The sequence below is a fragment of the Paroedura picta genome, chromosome 11, assembly GCF_049243985.1.
Source record: "Paroedura picta isolate Pp20150507F chromosome 11, Ppicta_v3.0, whole genome shotgun sequence".
Lineage (NCBI taxonomy): Eukaryota > Metazoa > Chordata > Lepidosauria > Squamata > Gekkonidae > Paroedura > Paroedura picta.
Window position 1 is genome coordinate 15,867,177 of NC_135379.1, and position 7,200 is coordinate 15,874,376.

Genomic DNA, 7,200 nt, shown 5'->3' on the forward strand with positions numbered 1-7,200 from the left:
CACTGTCAGTTAGTTCATTGGCTAGGTGAATAAAAGGGGAAAATTTCAATTGATGAACAATATGCCCTTGATGCATTCAGGCGCAGTTTTTGTTTTGTTTTTTTGTTTTTTTAATCTTTGAATCTCTGCTTTGTCCTGGAAGCTCCAGGGAGCCCTTGGACCAGTTGCAACTTCCTTGCAGGCCTGTTGTAGAGGCTAAAATAGAACACAGGAGGTCCCACTGTAGTTTTGAAGCTCTCTACTATATGGGGAAGAGCCTCTTGTGGCGCAGAGTGGTAAGGCAGCCGTCTGAAAGCTTTGCCCATGAGGCTGGGAGTTCAATCCCAGCAGCCGGCTCAAGGTTGACTCAGCCTTCCATCCTTCCGAGGTCGGTAAAATGAGTACCCAGCTTGCTGGGGGGTAAACGGTAATGACTGGGGAAGGCACTGGCAAACCACCCCGTATTGAGTCTGCCATGAAAACGCTAGAGGGCGTCACCCCAAGGGTCAGACATGACTCGGTGCTTGCACAGGGGATACCTTTACCTTTACCTTTTACTATATGGGGAAGTGAGGAGGGCGCAACATGGCTTCAATTTTAAGCCGGTTCACCTCAATCACTCTGCTGAGACCGTATCAGGTTAAATCTGTGTACTTTGCCAACTCCGAGTGGGTTTCAAGCTGTCAGAATGTTTATTCAAGAGAGCAGCGGCATTGGCCGGCTGGGCAAGCCGGCGAGTGATATTTCTTTACCATGACGGGGAGCTGGGACAGACATTCTCCATGCGCTGCAGCTCCCCTTGTTAATAACTCCTGCCATAAGTAAACATGCCCGACCTTTTTTGACAGTAGCTAATAACACTGAGAGAACATCAACAGTGTTATAATTACCCTCCAAAAATATGGCCATGTGTAGGTGACCTTGCTTTAAGTCAAGGCTAGATTGAACGCAGCAACCGAGAAAGGAAGGGCTGGACAGCTTTTAACCAAACCCCTCTGCAATACATTCTCCCTGTCAGGATGTAATAATCCAAACAAACTCCTGGAAGGTTTCAAGGTTTGGGAGACGAGGCAGGCCAGGTAATCATCAACCCCTGGAGATGGCTGCGGACCATTCACACATTACAATCCCTGTTTCCGGCGCGAATGCTTAGTGCTTGTTTCTCTCTCCTGCTCAGCTGAGATTTTAGAAAGGAGCCTCCAGCCGACTGGCTTTTAATTATTGTTTTCAGCGACTTCTTTTCTCGGGAGCCCATCCTCTGCCCGGCTCCCGCCATGACAGCCTGAAAGACGCACCGGTCTCCAAGGGAACTGCCGGAGCTATGAGAAGCTCCTTCTGCCACATCGGGGACTCTTTTTTGCTATTCCTGTTTTCACAACCTCCAGCTTGATCTGTGCCTTGGGTGACAGCTGCTTGTTTAATTGGCTGTTGTTGACATTCCTTCAGGGATATCACAAATGAAGAGGCTGAGCCCAGAGACAGAATATTGCATGTCCTCCTTCAGTGCTTGGGTAAGGGCCTGACAGTTGCCTTCCTTATTCCTTCCGGCCCCGCACACGTGTGTTTCCCTGACAAAGCGCTTGGCGGTGGGGAAGCAGCAGAATTGTATACATTGCACAGCGGCTCATAAAAAAAACGGTGCGATCATACAGGCCAAAAATACAGGATTCGAGCAGAGATCTAGGCCTGTGGGTGTGTTGGGGGCTGTGGGGAAAAGGCTTCCTGAGGGAGGCGAACCAAACAGGCCCACCTTTTCATTACGATTCCAAGAGACGCCTTATCACAAAAGCTTGGCAATTCTAATGACGAAGCGATGTCACAGCGTAACAGAAGTAATAAAGCTCTCCTGAATACGGGGGTGAAGCATATTAGGATTCAATCCCTGAATTCATTAGTAAAATCAAATAGCGTGTGGTGGGAATATATATTCAGGAATCTATTCAACGTGACTCGATTCTCCGCTGACAGGAATAACTACCGCCGAGCGGCTCTCTCCTTCCGTAGCGTCCCGACCATCGTGTAGCCCACTCTGCCCTTTGTGTTTCTAACCCTGTAGATTTGCATATCATTTTAGATTTGCATATTTTAATTTTCAAGCTTGCTTGTATTTCACAGTTGACAGGTCTGTGTTGCTTCCCCACCACCACCACGCACTCATATGCATCCCAGATACAGAAGTCAACAAAAGGCAGCTGAGCACAGTCAAAATCCAGAAATCAAACATGGTTTATTTATCGTCATTAGCTTAGTAGTGGTTCAAACACTCATTCCAGGAGGTTACGAGGGCTCAGGACTAGTGCATTGCACGGCTGGACGCTTTAGCCTGGAGGCTGTTAATCATGGCTAGTGGGTTGTGTGCGTGCTTTACTATATTTGCACAGAACGGTGGGTTGCCCCTTTGCAAGTCTTCCAGAATATATTGTGGGGTATTCAACTGGGTCACGGTGGAATTCTTACATCATGGGTTCATCACTTGCAAATGACAATTCAACGTTAAAAACACTTTATTTTGCCTCCACTAGAGCAGGCTTAATATCTGAGCTATCTTTTTTTTTATGGTTAAAAAAAATGCTTGGCTGATATCCTGCCTTAAGCTCAGGACTAACTGGTCCAGAGGAAAATATGCTAGTCCTTTAATAGCAGTCTAAGGGAATATTAATTATCAGGTGATATTATTTACCTCCCTGCCGTTAAACACTTTAGCTTCTGGCCAACTATGCAGTAAAGGCAAAATTCACATCTTATCTGAAAAATAAATCCATTTTGAAATTGGAGGAGGGATGGAGAGTTTATCACACACAAAAAGGCAAATTGAAAATGAGAAGCAATTTTAAATAGTATATAAATATACAGAAAATGTATTACGGCGTCAAAGCAGAACCAGAATAAAATTTGGATATTAATGTATAATTGGATTTTGAATAATAAAGTTTTAATTATCGATTTTACTTTTTTTATTGCGAGGTATGGAATGGCTTTGGAGGGATTTAATATATTAGTGGTACTAGTTAATATGCTGTAGTGGCCAGGTAGAGGAGATGAGGTATGGAATACGGGACTTGCAGTAATGAAGAAAATTAATATTATGGTGGTAAAATAGACTAGCTCTAATGTTTAAAAGTCAGAATAGCTGATGCAAGGTCTATTGTAAAGATTATGAAGAGGAGGACGTTGGGGAGAAATGTTTTGCTTGCTTGTTTTAATATACAATGTACTGTAATGTTTGAATAAGGCACCGTGTTTGGTGTAGTGGTTAGGAGTGCGGACTTCTAATCTGGCATGCCAGGTTCGATTCTGCGCTCCCCCACATGCAGCCAGCTGGGTGACCTTGGGCTCGCCACGGCACTGATAAAGCTGTTCTGACCAAGCAGTAATATCAGGGCTCTCTCAGCCTCACTCACCCCACAGGGTGTCTGTTGTGGGGACAGGAAAGGGAAGACGACTAAGCCACTTTGAGAGACTCCTTCGGGTAGAGAAAAGAAGCATATAAGAACCAACTCTTCTTCTTCTTCTTCTTCTTCTTCTTCTTCTTCTTCTTCTTCTTCTTCTTCTTCTTCTTCTATGTAACCCTTTTTCCCTTTTGTATCCCTCTTATATTTCTATCTTTTTTCTTAAAATAAAAATATATATTTATTTTAAAAGCTTCAGCTTCCCATTTCTGCAGATTAAGGGATGGGACATTTTTCTCTAGGCCTGCTGGCCACCCTGCTTAGGCTGAAGAAGATTTTTCCGGCTGATGGCAACTCCATCCAATGTAAGGGGGTGGGATCCTTGGTTGACGGTAAAACTCCTGGAGCTCTGCTGAGAAATGGTATAGGATTAAATGATCCAACACAGACTAACACGGTAGGGAAGGCCACGCAGCAGGCCACCATTCTTATGTGTATATCCAGTATACCTAAGAGATCGCCTCTCTGCCTACACCCCCCAAAGAGCCTTGTGCTCTACCACCTCCAACCTCCTGGTAGTCCCTGACCCCAAGGAAGCCCACGTGACCTCAACCAAAGCCAGATATTTCTCCATCCTGGCCCCCATCTGGTAGAACCAGCTCCCGGAGGACATCAGGGCCCTGACAGAACTTGAACAGTTCCGCAGGGCCTGCAAAAGGGAGCTCCTCCACCCGGCATTTTGTTGAGGTCGACCTAAACCACCACTTCCCATTGGCCCCCCAAGCCTCCCTCCTACGACAATCATGACATATCCGCCCAAACCACTGGGCCTCAGTACAAGTTAATCAATGTTTCTAGTATTCTACCATTCTGCAATGTTTATTATTATCATTATATTGTTATTGTTACTGATGTTACCACATTACTATAAACTGAGTTAATTGTATTGTTCCCGTTTCATGTAAACCACCCTGAGCCTTCGGGGAGGGTGGTGAATGAATGAATGAATGAATGAATGAATGAATGAATGAATGAATGAATGAATGAATGAATGAAGTGTGAAGATTCTGGGGAAGTATATCTAGGAAGAGCACAGAACCAGTTGCAAATGCATCACAGCAAACTTTCAAGACACCTTTGATGGATTTACCCATCTATGATCTTGGATCTCAGTGGAATTCTTACAAAAGATACCCCAAATTTCAAACAGATTGTTTGTTTTAAATCAGCAGGACACAGAGACATCCTAATCAACAATCTTCTGGACTTCTTTGATGCCCACAATTTTTGTCTGCACGATGTATTCTAGAAACAAAATTTGGAGATTCAGATTGTCACACTGTTTTACAAAGTAGTGACGTGTGAAATGTCGCATCCGTTTCATGTTTCTAATACACACTTAGATTCGTTTTGTAGCCTTTCATGGTGGGGTGGTTGCCAGCTTCCAGGTGGGGTTTGTCTCTCCGAATAGTGGCTGACACCCAGACTGCAGAGATCAATTCCACCAAAGAAAATAGCAACTTTGTTGTGTGGCATCACATTTCTGCTGAACTCCCTTCCCAAATCCTGTGCTCTCCAGCTTCTGCCCTCAAATCTCCAAGAATTCCCCTGCCCAGAACTGGCAACCCTATTTCATGGCTTGCCCCCAAAGAATCATGGGAACTGTAGTTTAAGCATTTTACCCTTCTCTGTGAGAGAATCTTAAACATCTCACCCCATGACGTTTCCCAACGTTCCCTGGGAAGAAAGGCAATAGCTGTTGAACCCGTCCAAGCCTGTAGTGAAAGCATCCCCTACCTACCAGTTGCCGTGAAGGATAGGAGATCAAGAGAGATAAAATAGCTCGTAACAGTAAACAATGAGCCAGCCCGGTCGAGAAGCCATCCTCTCTGCCTTGAAAGTCCAGAATGAGCCATTCCAAATATCGGCTTTGACGCAGCAGTGATCCTGGAAGCGGTTCTGCGTTAGAGGAGGAACAATGCCCCACAGTGCCCATTCTTACTGTAACATGATTCAGGGGCCGGCCTGCTTCTTTTCTGCAATGACTCTGGGAAACACACCCGGCTTATCGCTTCCACTGCTCTGCCACACTGTGAAACCAGACACCTTCCGAAGGGGCCCCAGGACAAAGAATGGGAAGATTAATAAGAATATTGCTCCACATTCAGGGGGTAGTCATGGGTTACCTTGCCCCGCCAGCTCACGTTACCTTTGAGCTTTCAGAAAGACCCCGTCTTCAGCAACAGCAGCCCAGCTTTTATACAAATAAAAGTGAGGCTTTGAAGAGGCCTTGGGACAAGCTCGCATTTGCTGTTCTTTCCCTTACAAAGGCATAAAAATTAAGCGAAACAAGCATCTATCACAAACCTATCTGAGACTGTTCTTCTTAGACTTACGTGCTCAACAGTACTGAGACTTTCAGGAAGGCATCTCAATAACCAGAGACAGAGAAATTGTCAGATGTGGTTTAGACCAGGGGTAGTCAACCTGTGGGCCTCCAGATGTCCATGGACTACAATTCTCATGAGCCCCTGCTAGCATTCTTTGGGGGGCCGGAACTCAGACTCCATAAATCCAATTTGGAATGATACAGAGAAGATTAGCATGGCCCCTGCGCAAGGATGGCACGCAAATTCATGAAGCATTCTATATTTTGTGCTCGCTTTGGCAGCACATATACTAAATCCAGTTCTCACAAAACTTTGAGGGAAGGTAGAGGAGAGTTTTCAACCTTATAATTACCATAAGAGGTGATTGTCCCATGAAATGTATAACCCAATACATAGATCCATTTTAGTGGAGCCCTTTTTTGATGACATCTACATGAGCAGTCACACAAAGAGTCAGGTATGCTGCTTTGAATGTCAGACTAGGGTCCAGGGCATGTGTGTCTGAATCTTTTCTCTGCCAAGGTGACCTTGGGCCAATCACATTTTTTGGCAAGAATAAAATGAAGGGAGGGAGAACGATATTGTGAGCTTTGGATTTGGACCCTCACTAAAAACAAAAGCGAGCTATAAGTGTTTAAATAAATAAAACCCCGAATGCAGATTGTTCCTGAGGTTTCTTTTTTCACATTTTACTCCTTCTAGCATTAGAAACACTCCACACCTGTGTAAAGAAACTGAAGCAAAGTAGTTCAGACAGACAAAAATTGCACCTAAAACATTTCCTCCGGGTGAGAATTTGTTATTGTAAAATAGCATTGGCAAATATGTAGCTTCCCTGATGAGGGAATACAAGACTGTTTCTTCAGCATTACAGCCGATACAGCTGTGAGCTGCTAATAGTTTTGCTCCTACAAACCAGAATGCCTTTTCTCAAAACAGTCTGTTTACCCATAGGAATTGTAAATCTGGATTTACCAGTGTTTATATTCATTCTTTACATACTCAGAGAGAAAAACTAAAACAGAAGTTCTGGGAAGCTGCCATTTTAGTTCTGCTAGTCCCAGACACGCGACTGCAGTATGCAAAGAGGAACTGCATTAGACAAAGAGGTAGCTGGCTGGCAACCTCTGAAATAGACACACACACACACACAAACTTACTATACATTCAGCCCTGCTACGGATGGCCCAGGCTAGCCCAATCTCATCAGAAGTTAAGCAGCTTAGTATCTGGATGGGGGCCCACCAAGGAAGCCCAGGGTCACGATACAGAGGCAGGCTAGGACACCATCTCTGAACGTCTCTTGCCAAGAAGAAGAACAAGAACAAGAAGGACAAGGACAAGAACAAGAGTTTGTTCTTATATGTCGCTTTTCTCTACCCGATGGAGTCTCAACGTGGCTTACAATCCTTTCCTCTCCCCACAACAGTCACCCTGTGAGG

At 44.7% G+C, this 7,200-nt stretch overlaps 1 non-coding gene across 1 annotated transcript; it reads left to right on the forward strand.

Annotated features, from left to right (window-relative positions):
• Positions 1-5,922: 5,922 nt before the first annotated feature.
• On the forward strand, positions 5,923-6,024 carry LOC143821172 (U6 spliceosomal RNA). The gene has a single exon (XR_013225714.1). It is a non-coding gene; the product is annotated as a U6 spliceosomal RNA (small nuclear RNA).
• Positions 6,025-7,200: the final 1,176 nt, after the last annotated feature.